The 14,411-nt window shown below is 38.3% G+C and overlaps 1 protein-coding gene across 4 annotated transcripts in view; it reads right to left on the minus strand.

Annotated features, from left to right (window-relative positions):
* RHOBTB1 (Rho related BTB domain containing 1) overlaps positions 1-14,411 on the minus strand; it is a 121,827-nt gene that overhangs the window by 70,661 nt on the left and 36,755 nt on the right. The window lies entirely within an intron of this gene.

Here is a 14,411-nt window from a genome sequence, read left to right on the forward strand (position 1 = left end):
AAATGACCTGAGCCTTCTGGCATCTCTGTTTCTCCTGAAAGATTTTCTGTATTCAGGAATTCTAGTACTTCTTCTGCCAGAGTAGATACTTCTCCAAGGTGTCAGACTACTCCTAGGCCAGATGTTGTCCAGCATTCTGTAGGGAGGGTGGGGGCCCTCCCTAGCTTTCATGTAGTTGATACATCAATGAAATGGAGACACCTGAGGTCAGTGAATCCTTTCTGTCCCATATACTACAGGCAGGTTTTGCATGAACCTGTATGTTCATAGCTTTTTCACTTGGATAAAAGTAAAAACCCTTAAGTCCAAGTAGCTAAGCTGTGTGTGTGTGTGTGTGTGTGTGTGTGTGTGTGTGTGTGTGTGTGTTTGACTACTTGGAAATTTATCTCAGGTGTTACTCAAACCAGTAGTTGAGATCTCTGAAGGTTCTACTTTCTGTTCACTGTTTTGGGGAAATCTTGTCTGTGGGAATCAACGGAAAGAGATGTCCTTTACCTAAAAACTACAAGTGGAAATGAACTCCTAGTCTTGGGTTTGTGGTCCCGTTATCACTGTTTGTCCTAATTTAGTCTGTATGAGAAACTTAAAAAAATTTTTTTTAATGTTTATTTTTGAGAGAGAGAGAGAGAGACAGAGCACAAGCAGGGGAAGGGGGGAGAAAGAGAGACAGACAGACATGAAGACACAGAATATGAAGTAGGCTTCAGGCTCTGAGCTGTCAGCACAGAGCCCATCACGGGGCTTGAACCCACAAACTACAAGATCATAACCTAAGCCGAAGTCGTAAGTTAACCGACTGAGCCACTCAAGTGCCCCTGAGAAACTTTTTTTTTTTTAAAGAGCCATTTAAGTATAGATAGATATAGAAAGTATAGGTAGATGGACAGACAGATGAATACATGAATACTTAAAATAATCTAGTGGATCCAATCTTGGAATTTTCATGATACCCTTTTAAAGATAGAAACATTAAATATTAGGTACTTTTTAGTTCTATGAAGGCAAACATGTTTTTCATATTGGAGTTCCTGTTTTACTGGGCACTAATAGGCTATGTGCTGGAAATTGACACAAAGGTATTCTTTTTTGTATAGCATGTTAAATATATTTGTGCAGGTTTGCATAAAAATCCTTTCTGTATGGGGTGCCTGGGTGGCTCAGTCTGTTGAGTGGCTGACTCTTGATTTCAGCTCAAGTTATGATCCCAGAGTTGTGGGATCAAGGCCTCTGTTTGGCTCAGCATTGAACATGGAGCCTGCTTGAGATTCTCTCTCTCTTCCTCTGCCCCTCTCCCCTGCTTGCACTTCTCTCCCTCTCTCTCTTTAAAATAATAATAATAAAAAATCCTTTATGGATCCGTTCATTAGGTTTTCTGTTGGCTTGGGGTGAGTCTGGCAAAAATGTGATTTTTGCAAGCTCCGCAAACCTAACTACATTTCTTCCTGCCCAAATCTCTCATACCAAGATGGTGTTCTGCTGGTCTAGCTCAGCAGAGGAGGTAAGAGGAGGTAAAAAATAGCTTTTGTGGTTATCTGCAGGTCTTTCTTTAGTATGGCATTACTAATTGGAAAATATATGTCATACCTTTAGAGAGAAGGAAAACACAACAATCTAATGCACAATGTGTATATTTGATTTTTTTAAGTATGATTTTTAAAGTAAAGGTATGATTCTTTCATAAAACTATGAAAACATATATCATACCTCTAGTAAGCAGAAAAACACAACAGTCTAATGCACAATGTGTATCTTTGATTTTTTTAAAAGTAAATATGACAAAAAAATCTGCACGTGAAAAAAATCTGCACGTGAAAGGGGTATTTATTTCAGGAATAACCTATATTTCTAATATTAAAAATGTGTTAATGCTAGACTTAAGATTTACCTAGTGAAAAGTATATGACAATATTTATATATCATAACATATTTAAGGCTATCTTGCCTGACCAACTGTTTCATACAAAAAATACCAAACTGTTTCTCTTCATGAAACGAGTGAAAACAACAACAACAACAACAAAAACCCACCACCACCAAAACTCCAGAAAACCCAAACACACATAGTATACTGGACACAGTAGGAAAATATAATTGTATTTTGGCTATCCCATCAACGAGCCACATAATTCTGTGCTCATCCCTTAGTCCATTGTATCTCAAAGTTCCATATATAAAATGAGGAAAAGAAACACAACTTTATAGAAGTTGTTAAGAGGACTATATGAACAAATGTTTGTGGAAAGTGTAAATATGAAGCTCTGTACACACTGGTAAATGTAAAAATGGACTCATCATGAGGCCACTCAAAAGCACTGTGCAGCACAGAGTATCACTTGATTTGGGAGTGCCAAAGATCAATCCTATAGGAACTATCTCATTCCCACAACTCATCTCTGAGTGCTGACTGTAAGTATTAGACATAGTAGCTTCCACCAAACTCTCTCCATAAGGTAGAAAGTTTAATATTTGAGATTTGACTTTTTGCTCTGCCAGTGATTTGCAATTGCTGCATTTTCTCCCATCCATAGAAGTGAGCTAAACTACATTCAGAAACTAGAAAAATAAATGGACCACACAGACACACACAGCCCAATTCAGAAGAATAATTCCACCTATGTTCGTATCACATTTTTCTGCTTACCCAGCATCTCTAATATACGTGTCACTTAATCTTCATGACAAGCTTGAGAATTATCTCAAATATGAGAGATGGGAATGAAGTTTCCTAGACAGTGACTTGCTCTCCGTTAGTACAGGGGCACCAGAATTCTAACCTGATCGTCTGGCCATGTGGAAGTAACTATTCTGAGGTAATCTAGTGCACAGTAGACTAACTTGTGTGCAGATACCACTACACAATTTACGTATGGATACAGGGTTGTAAGAAACACAAGTGGCCTGGAAGCAGACCCACCAGTCAGCCCCTAGGAAGAAAGCTGAGTTGTGGAGGCTTTTCCTTCATTGGCATTTGCCCTCTTTTCATAATGATTCCTTATCTGAAAACACAGAGGAGCTGACTCCTGGCCCTGGAGACAAGAGCAGCTGTATTTGTGCACACAACTGAGTCTCTCCTTAGCGCTGTAAATATTTATGTTTGCTGTAATATTTCACATGACCTCTAATGTACCACTTGGTAAACTCCCCTTTATGGACAAGTAGTTAGCTGCATCACATGTGAGTGAGATAAGCAGTTAGACATCAAGATCGATACTGAAGGAGCACAATCCCTTAGCCTGTAAACATAAGCTGATGAGTCCTGGGCTCAGGCACAGGTTCTCACTTCCCATCCTCCTGTCAGTCTTAGAAAACACTGAGATTTTGCTGAAGGGCATGGCAGTGTTCTTGTGTTTCCATTCCTACAGAGCCTTGAACAGCAGGGTGGGCAAGAAGGCCCACATTGAATGGTTTTCAATAATGTTACATGAGAAAGCTTGTACCTTAGTTCTACCTTCTAACTACTCATATATACAGGCCACCTGTGTTACTTGTGAAAAAGCTGCAATTTTAAGGGAAAACTACCCTTCATGGTTTCATTTGTTCCACTGTAATCATGGCCAACATTACATTGGTCATTCGTGAAAAGGCACTTTGAGGTCCTGAAAGTGTTTTGCAAAGATTAAAGTGTAAAAATAAAAAGATAAGGTACTAGTATGCACAAATAATAGTAGTAAACACCAAGATCACCACCAGACGTTTTAATCCATAATTATATTAGTATTCAGTAAGCACCTGCTATGTGTTGGGCATGGTGCTAAATGCTTTCACATTGACATTAAATCCTTACAGTGACTTTATGAGAGAGGTACCAATATCATCCCCATTTTATAGATGAAGAAACTGGGGACCAGAAAGGTCAAATCACTTGCCAGAGGTAAAATACCTATTTAAGTATTATTCATTCTAAAGTTCATTTATTTTATTTTGAGAGAGAGAGAGAGAGAGAGTGCGTGCGTGAGCCTGAGAGGGGGAGGGGCAGAGAGGGAGGGAGACAGAGAATCCCAAGCAGGCAACTTGCTGTCAGCACGGGGCCCAACATGAGGTTTGATCTCAGGAACCATGAGATCATGAGATAAGCTGAAATCAAGAGTAAGCCATTTAACCAACGGAATCACCTAGGTGCCCTAAGTATTATTCATTTTAAAATAGGAACTCCTGATAAAGATTCTACTTCCATATAATTAGCACTTCATATTTATGATTCCTTATTTATTCAAAGTAATGCTGTATGTATGACAGTGTATGACATTGCATTGTGTCATTGGACACTAATGGGCCACAGCGTCTCTTAAACTCTAATATCAAACTCAGGTAAACTGCCTTAATACTTTGTATTTTAGAAACCTCTGGTAGGGGCGCTTGGGTGGTGCAGTCGGTTAAGCATCCGACTTCAGCCAGGTCACGATCTCGCGGTCCAGGAGTTCGAGCCCCGCATCAGGCTCTGGGCTGATGGCTCAGAGCCTGGAGCCTGTTTCCGATTCTGTGTCTCCCTCTCTCTCTGCCCCTCCCCCGTTCATGCTCTGTCTCTCTCTGTCCCAAAAATAAATAAACGTTGAAAAAAAAAAGATAAAAAAGAAACCTCTGGTAGGTTAAAGGTTAAGTAGAGTTGAAGGGTGCTCATTTTTATGGGACGACAATTTCAGGATTCCCAGGGTCCTTGACAAGATGGCCAATACCTGTGGGTCAGGTGTGGATGAGTGATATGGCCTCACCACCACCATGTCACAGAAAGCACATAATTCATGGAAAAATATACGATGCAATCCCCAGTCCATTTCTTGATATTTCTTGAAATTAAAATATTGCTCTACTTCCTAATGGAACAAGTGGCATACTATAATGGTTTCACCTTGTGCCAGCAATGTCAAGTTGATGAGATAAGAGGGGAAGGTTATGCAGGAAAAACCCAGCTCATTTTAACAGATGATGTGATTATGAAGTCTGATTTAAATATATGGGTAATACAGATAAGGCAGGGACTTAGGCTCCTAGTGAGCTTATCATTCTCAATTACCAAGTGAAGGGTATTTCTTGATGTTTAAATATCCACATCTATCTAGTGAGGGAATAAGCTGTATACGTAAGAACTCATTAGTTTGAAACTGATGCTTCTTTCTTCCTCATTCTTGGCCAACCTGAAATCCCTGTTGAAGATGTGGCATCCCTCACTCCTTTCTCTGAGTCACATAGAACCTGAAGGGACAGTGGTATTTGTATGATGGGTACTAAATGCAAAACCCACAGGCAACAAAGCAGTACCTGAGTGTCTTCTTAGCAGTTTGCAATAGTCCAATCCAAACGATACCTCTTTTTAATAGTAAAGGTGATGTATCATCTGTGAATGGAAGTGGTTCTTCTGCTTTCTATAGAACAAAAACTGTGCTCGTATAAGCACTACTGCTTGTACTGTGAGATTATTGCTGGGCTTGATGTTTTTTCTCAATAACACACTTGAGGTGACTAATGGATGAAAATAAGCATATATGTCCTGCACAATAGTTTATAAATAGAAACAGTAGGCACACAAAAGACATCCTGGTATTCTTTTTAAATTTGCACTCTTGCATACTATACAATAATGGGGGACTGAGACACTGGGAGATACTGAACCACCTTCTGACTGATGAAGGAAACATTAGCTTATATACAGTATAATTAAAGCTTTAAATTTATTTTAATTGTATTCCGTTTTATTCTGATTTTATTAAGCTTCATTACTAAAATGTAGCTAACTTAATTAGCAACTATATTTTGTTAAACTTAGCAACTATAATTTAGAACACTTGATTAACTAGTTCATCACCTTTTTTAAGCCCTACCAAATATGTGCACAATGATAAAGATAGCCTTGTTGGCTTGCAAGTTAGGTAACAAGAACTTGAGACTGACAGTTTTCAACTCCTTGTGGGAGAATTTCCTTGAGCAAGTCAAGTCACTTCTCTCGGGGCTCAGTTTCCTCATCTATAAAATCAAGCGCTCACACTGGAGCATAAGAATTTATTTCAGTCTTGCGTTCCAGAGTGACTTCACTACTTATGTTGGAATTATTATAAAAAGGCCAAATATAGTTGTTTCAAAAAGTGTGTCATACTTTTGTTATTATGAAAGGTTCAAGAAACATTCAGCAAGCATTGAATGAGTTCCTTGCATGTACTTATTACTAAATTAAGCTGAGTTCCTTTAATTACTCACTGATAGTCCTCATTTGGCTTGGGGTTAAAATACAGGACACCCAATTACATTTCAGTGTCTCATGCAATATTTGGGACATACTTATATTAAAAAAATTATTGATTGTCTGAAATTCAAATGTAACTGGGTATCCCGTTATTATTTTAATTAATTAATTTGCTATATCTGGCAATGTAATGGGTTGGAAAGGATAAGGAACAGGGAGAAAAATTGGATGGAAGGAAAGCAGACAAAAATATTTTTGGAATTATCAAATAGTGAATTTAATAGTAAATAGGAGATATATTAATCAAGTAGCTTTTCCCAACTCTCTTGGAGCAGTCCTGAGTGAAACTCTATTAATAAAGGGGAATAGACTTTGTTTATAAATGGTCAAGTAAGTTTGGGAAATACTTTGCATTTTGTCCTCTTCTTAAAGTTACATTTCTTATTGCAAGACTTCTCAGGATGTTTATATGTGACAGTAAATTATGCAACGATAAGAGGAAAATAGCCTTATGCTGAATAGCCCATATTTATTTGATGAGGAACCCTTCTTTTGATATTAGAATACCTATCAACAATCCAGTGTTCCACTGAATAATGCACTTCCTGAACATCAAAGTAAATAATAGAAAAACAGTGTACTGGTGGGGCATTCATTTCAAAGAACTTGATGTGGAGGCTTCCTTCTGATTGGGCAGACATGTGGGTCACTGTGGTCAATTATTCAAGGAATAGCTGTCCTGGGTTACCCCAAACCACAGATAATTGCCAGCTATCATTACATAGCACAAATACATTCATTTAAATTGCCAGTCCAGTATACACCAGCAGTGCTGATTATAAAGCAGTATAACTATTTAGGGTAATATAGAAGCACTGACACAGTATTAGAAAGCATTTTCTTAGTCTACATTTGTGGTCTATAACTTGTAGTCAGTGATAGATACTCAGGAGAGTCCAGTTTTTGATTGCATAAGAGATAGGAACCCACATGTGCACCAAGTTTGTTTGTTGTTTGGAGAAGAATTTTGCTGTTTTAACAATTAACGTATGCTATTGTGGCTGATGACGTATCTTTCATTTAAACACGTTATTAAATTCATAATAATTTTTAGCCATTAGTTTTCTCAACGGATACATCAAATTACTCTCACGTGGGATTCTACAAAAGTTTTAGTTGGGACTCATTTGTTTATAGGCTGACAGTGCTCTTCTGAATGACTTCAGCTGTTCCCAAACAGTTTGGTGCTGTGCTGTACCCACCACTAAGTGTTAGGAGTCAGCTCAGATTCCCTCCTCCTCCTGTCTTCCAAACCAACCTGAATCAAATGCTATATGGTACTGAGAATGATGCAGGTCCAAGTGAGTAAGTAATAGAAGGGAAGAAAAAACACCACAAAGTTTTTGGATACTCACAAATTTAGTAATCCAGTTCTGAGTAACTGAAAGATTTTCTTAATAATTTGTCCAATGATAATAACACAACAATATTTATTGATTGCTTACTCCATGGCTACACAGTGTTTAGTGGTTTGCATGCTTTATCTCATGTAATCCTCAAGGCAACCCTGTGAGGTACTTTTATCCTCTTGTTCAGGTGGGAAAGCTGAGGTATAGGGAGGTCAGTCACTTGTGCAAGGTCACATCCCTAGAAAGACGACTTCAAGGATTAACATCCTAAGTCTAAATTCAATCCCAAATTCATACCTGTTATATAGTACTGCTGCAAAGTGGAAGGACTTACTGTGAGCAGATACCACTTGTGAGTGTATTTTCTGTGCTTTGCCAGAACAGACACAGATTTCACTGTTAATCGGATTAAAAAGTCAGTAATTGGATCCTCAAAACATGTGGTTAAAAGAGTCAGTGCAGGGAACAAAAAGGCTAATACCAAATTAAAGGAGGTGGAAAAGTCAAGCACCTCTAAGGAAGAAATCACAGGGAACTTGACTTGCTTCCATTTTTATATGTATAAAATCGAAGCTTGAAAACATTTAGTTTCAAGCACAGTGTATTAAAAGAATGCTAATGCAATCCCAAGTTTTCTGAAAAATGCTAAACTCTCATTTCTTTTAAAAACCAAAATTTATGTCGCACCTGGGTGGCTCAGTTGGTTAAGCATGTGACTCTTGATTTCGGCTCAGGTCATGATCTCACAGTTCGTGAGATGGAGCTCTGCATGGGGTTCTGCCCTGACAGCACAGAGCCTGATTGGGATCCTCTGTCTGCCCCTGCACCGCTGCTCTCACTTGTTTGCTCTCTTTCTCAAAAATTAATTAATAAACTTTAGCCAAAAAAAACCCCTCCAAAAAATTCCAAAATTTCTGAGCTGGCCATCTTGCAGAAGAAACTCAACAGGTTTTAGTTTTAAAGGGTTTGGGACCTTGATATTACACAGGTCAGAGGAGCTACATTACTTTTGATGAGTAAGCATAACTGGATCTTTAAAAACCTGGAATTAAAATATTGTTTACATATGAATTTCTAAAATATTTTTATTTGAGAAAATCTCACAAAATATCAACTATCGACCATATTTTCAACAGAGAGGACAATGTGCAATGGCACATTCTGCCTGTAGGTGGTAAGGGTGTCAGAATCTTCCAAGAAATGTCCCAGAAGGAACATCATTAATGTTAGGCCTTGAAGGATGACAGGGATTCTCATAGGAAGAGAGAGGTGTGGAGGAGAGTCATTCTGTGCAGAAGGAAGAACATTAGCAAAGTTCTGACAGTAGGAAACAGTATGATAGTTTTCAGTAATTAAAAGTAATCTGTGTGGCCATGTTGCAAGGTGAAGTATAAAGATTACACAGCTATCCAAACAAACAGAACCCTTGGATGTCATTCTAATGAACTTGCTTAAGGACACAGTGAAGCTATATGAGTGACTTTTAAAATTGTACTTAAATGAGGTGTAGTTTGCATACAGTGGAATGTCTATAACTTATGTTCATTATCTGTCAATACCTATGTGACCACCACTTGGATCAAGATGAAGCCATCATTAGTACTCATGACAAAACTTGACATCATGAGCATATACCCACAAATCCTGAACATATTATCAAATAAAAAAATATTAGCAAATCTAGCAATTTAACAAAGGACAACATATCAAGACCAAGTGAACAGGAATGCAAGGTTGGTTTAACATTCAAAAACCAATAAAGTAAATCACTATATTAGTAGAATAGAAAACTATATGATCATCTCAATAGATACAGATACAGTAATTGATAAAATGCAAAACCCATTCATGATAAAAACCTATTATCTGAGTATTTAAAGCAAGTGAAAGGCATGGCCAGATCAGTGCTGCTTAGGGTAGAAGACCTTTTCTGAAGCAGTCATAGATTTTGGCCTTGGAATAGGGAGCTAAGGATGACATTCTCTAGGAGAAGCTTCCAGAGATATGGGAGAAAGCAAAATCCACAGACCTCTAACTTTACCACTTGAGAAACTGTGCCAAGTGCTGACTGCCAAGTGAGCAATAGATTTACTCCAGACCTCTTTAAGAGCAATGCAGACAAGCATAGGACTCAGACAGAGTCCATTAAAAATGTGATTGCACTACACATCACAGGCAGCAGTGCTAATGGATATTGTTTACATGTCTCTGAGCCTGGCTGCTGTATGCTGAAACAGAAATAAGACAGAATAAAAAGCTGAAGAGCTCAGGCCTATAGTGATGGCTCAAGACAATAAAGGTAACTGGTGGAAACCTGAGTCCCAGTTTTGTCTCCATTCTCCAGCTATGTGTCCTGTAGAAAGACAGGTTACTCTTCTGGGTCCATTTCTGTGTCTGTGAAATAAACAGATTAGCCTAGGTGGGCCATAAAATAAGTCAGATCTAGGTTTCAATCCTGGCTCTATACCATCTGTGTGACCTGTGCCTCAGTTTCTACATCTGTATAATGAAAAGAAACCTCAAAGTGTTTCTCTATAGATTAAATAAGCTCATATAAGTGGAGCTGTTAACACATTCACTGAACATGAGCCCTCAATAAAAGTAGATGCTATTAATGTTTTTAAGAATTAGCTATTAGGCTTTAAAATGCCACAATGATAAACAGTAGACTGGAAATACTAATTTGTTCTGACATGGAGATTGGTAGGTGTTGTGGAAAGCTTTGAAATTCTGCGTAGCCTGCCTATCATCACAGGTGGTACTGTAAGAAGCTAGATAATTTTAGCAGGAAGGAAAACAGAAGGGTAGATATTCTTTCATGATTTAATCTTGGTAATGTACCTATGCTTTCATTACCATGTGCAAAAACTATGATGGCATTTCTTGTATTTTGATAAGTACTAAGTGAAAAATCTAATTAAATGATGTGTCCATAGAATTTCTATAGAATATAATTAATGTGACAACCAGACCCCCCTATTGATTATGGTGGTGAATTTAATCGAATAGTATGTGTATTTAAGTAATTCAACAGAATTTGCTGTCCACAGACACACATGTGGTTTTTGCCAGTTGTTAATAAGCTGTTCACAGGAACAAAGTACTCCCTTTGAGAACTAGAAATTTAATCACCTGCATTTGCAACTTCACATACTGAATCAAATAAATTAGACTGCTTTTTCTGAGAGCCATTTTCATAGTATCTATCTGAGAGTTTGAACGACTTGGTTGGACCATGTATTCAAACTGAAAATACTCATAAGCAAAATGTAAATGATACTACTTTTGGATCATGCCCCTACTGTGCACTTTGGAGTCTTTCTTACTTGTGGGCAGTTATAGCCCACATTGTGAAGGGCTTGTGGTGACTACAGCTGGAATGCACCTTCTGTGGTCTCATCAGCTGTACTGGCAGCTTGGCTACTCCCATAGGCCTTAGGCGCCATTGGCTACTACTCCATTGTTTATCACCTCTAATACCCATGACTGGCCATTTCAGGAAGACGCCCTGTCACCATGGTGTCAACAGGGCCGACAGCAGGATTGTGAAGTTTTTTTCAAACTTCTTTCTGTAGCCCTTCCTCATTTTTCTACTGACTTGGGGTTGGGTTTGTGGGTAGGGGAGTCATGACTCTGTCCTGTACTCAGAGAGTCAAGTGAGCTTTACTCAGACCCTCTTTTTCTTATAAGCCTTCAATCAACCAGAGAACAAGGAGGGGTGGCTGCCATTCTCAGAGGGCCCTGGGATTTCCTGTATTACTTCAGTTGTCCTCTGTTGATGCTCAAGGGACACTGTGCCATTCTACGCAAGTTATATGCAAAACAGCCCACACCAACATCATCCGGGCCATGTAGGAAACCTTGTATTCAATGAAAACACACAACAGTGAGGCAGAAAGAAGTCTGCAAAGAACTGCCTGACAGAGTGTTAAAGTAGAACACAGGAGAGGGAAAGCCCAGTCTAGAATAGGTGGCATTGGAAAGAAAAGTGCTTTACTGGCAGCCACGTGGCTTTGGAGCTGGACACCCCCAGGTTGGAACCCCGACTCCACCGCTCTCTAGCTGTGTCATTCTGGATGCATTATTTAGCCTTGTTGGGGCTCTGCTTCCTCCTCCCTAAAAAGGAGACCTGTGTGTTGCCTACACATGATAAAAGCACCGCTGTGCATATGTTACATGTACATCTAAGTAGGCTGCCTGGTGTAAGAAAATGAACACAACCATGTGGTAAATACAGCCTCACTAGAATGTCACGTAGATCTAGACTCAAGTGAAGAGACCTTGCCTGGAAAGAGCTCAGCTATTTTCTAGCTATGTGACCTTGGGAAACTCCCCCAAGCTTTCTAATTCTTAGAAATGTCTGGAATGGACTTAACTACACCCACCTAGGATCAGCATGAGTTCAAGTGCATTACTCTGTGTGCAAGTGCTTTTACAAACTGTAAACTCTAAGCAAGATAGGTTATTCTGTGGATATGTTATTGCAGTGCCATTAAATGTAGTGATCATTTATAATGTTTTTAAGGGAACTGGCCATTTTTCTGCACCCGACATCCAGTGGTAGGACTACTGTGAGTAGAAAGTTTCAAAATGAGCCACATGGTAGAAAATGTCTGCTGATTACATGCAGTTAGTGGTCTAATTCTTGTTGGAACTAACATGAAAATCATCTGGTTTTCCCTGGTTTCCAATAGAAACAGGAGATACTTTCCTACAACAGATAATATATCAGAATATACCCAATGGTTATATGTTCTTTTTAAACATGAGCACACAGAAAGAGCAGAGGAGAGAGGAATGATTTTTAATAGTAGCCATTTTATAGACTCATTTCAAATTGCAAATGCAAAATAAAGTTAGGAGTCCAAATTAGCTCTTATACTCTTTCTACAAACAATTTTTTTTTTTTACTTTTAGGGGAAATTTCCACACCCTCAGAAAGAAGCAAGTTATGTAGTGTTTTTTTCTCCTCATAAAATGTCTAGTGTAAATGTCTAGATCCTTATAATTTTCTGTTTTTTTCTAAAGAAGTTTTCCACTTGACAAGTACTTAGAAGCTTATCTGTCCTTTGATAAGGTCTTAAGATGATTTACTATAGCTCTGGAAATAACAGTTGGCTTAGTCAGTTCTGGGCAAATAGAAATAGTTTTAAATATGCTGTGGTTCCTGGTCCAGTGGTAACAATTTTGTTCCCTGGGTTAGTCCTGGCTTCGTCAGCCTAACTGTCCACTGACAGTACTATGATCCTGCTACTTTAAATCTTGAAAGTAACTTCACTTAAATTATCCACCAGTTTCAATGTACTTAAACAAATATGTCATTCCTTAGAGTGAGAACATCATAAATGGTTACCAGACATGTTGTTAGGACTGAAAGTCCATTTTCTAGCATCTCAATAAAGCCTTGATTGTAATGCAGACTGAAGGCCACAGGTACAGATATGGTAGGTTTCTCCCAGGAAGTATTGCAAATATGTATAATTCCCAGCCACAGTGATCTGCATAAACAAGCAGCCACATAAACAGACCACAGCATTTGGGTTGACTAAAAGTTATGGCAAGAATGTTCTCAGAGCCACTCACTGCTGTATCGGTAGACAATTTTCATTATCCTCTGCTCTATACAGAAAACCCAAATGGCTTAGCAAATATTGACTGAATTATAATTCTGACATCATTAATCTTTTTCTTCACATACTTGAAGTGCATGTTGCTCCCAATTTCACAAGATGAAAGTGAATAAAAAGTTTAATCAGCAAATAATCTGAATACAATAAAAGAGATCCCAGAAGATAAATTTACAGGTATTATAAGAGGCTTTTAGGGCAACCTTGCAAAAGTCTCTTTTGAAAGTTGCACCCTTTGCATAAAAATGTCTCTGAGCAGAATAAAATATTTAAACAGCAACATTAACTAAAAAAGAAAACCTCAGCATTAGTAAAGTGCTCACTCAGGCTCTCCCTCCTATTTAGGAAGCTTCCTGTGGTTCGTCATCACCTTTTAAATATAAAGTTATGTGTTCTGTTGGAACAGGACAAGGATTTCTTCAGACCCGTGGGCCTCCAAGAGAAAGCCAGAATGTTTGTAAAAGGCACAACAATTTTTGATGTTACATTGCTACCACAGTTCGTAATTATTTGGGTACATTACTGTGTCATCCTTCCCTGTATCACGTAATCTAGTGTCACTTTCTTAATTATAAGGTTCCTGAAGTAGTTTCTCTGTTCCACACATTACTAAATGCAACACCTGATATATGGTTCTTACACATTAGGTAATTCTTGAGTGAATAAATGAATGAATAGGTATTCGGCAATACTATGGTTTATTTCAAACCAACTAAAGGAAAAAATTGATTTCTTTGCTTTGACACATCTTATAATTTTTTTCCCAACCATCTCAAGCCATTGTCTACTCCAAAATGCATGAAAGGTGCATGATAGGACAGTTAGGATGTGGATGTGTATGTGTGTCAAGTGATATATACACTTTCTTTTCTTTCAATCTCTGTAAAAACATACTTCATGCAACATTCTTGTCTAATATTTAATGGTTTTGCTAGTTAGGTACTCAGAAATAAACACTCAGAAATATCATTGTCAACTTGCTTACAGAAGACAGGTGTGTGAGAAATGGCAAAGGGACTGCAGTAGAGGCTGGCGCCAGAGAGGATACAGGACTGACCAAAAAAAAAAAAAAATCTTTTCCTGTGTTTTGGGCCACCGCTGCCCTCTAGGGGACATATTGAAAATAAGCAAAGTCTCTTAAACTGCCAGAAATCCGAGAAAACCTTGGAGAATCATCTCATCTTTCCAACTTTTATTGAG

The sequence above is a fragment of the Acinonyx jubatus genome, chromosome D2 (genome assembly GCF_027475565.1).
Source record: "Acinonyx jubatus isolate Ajub_Pintada_27869175 chromosome D2, VMU_Ajub_asm_v1.0, whole genome shotgun sequence".
NCBI classification, from domain to species: Eukaryota; Metazoa; Chordata; class Mammalia; order Carnivora; family Felidae; genus Acinonyx; species Acinonyx jubatus.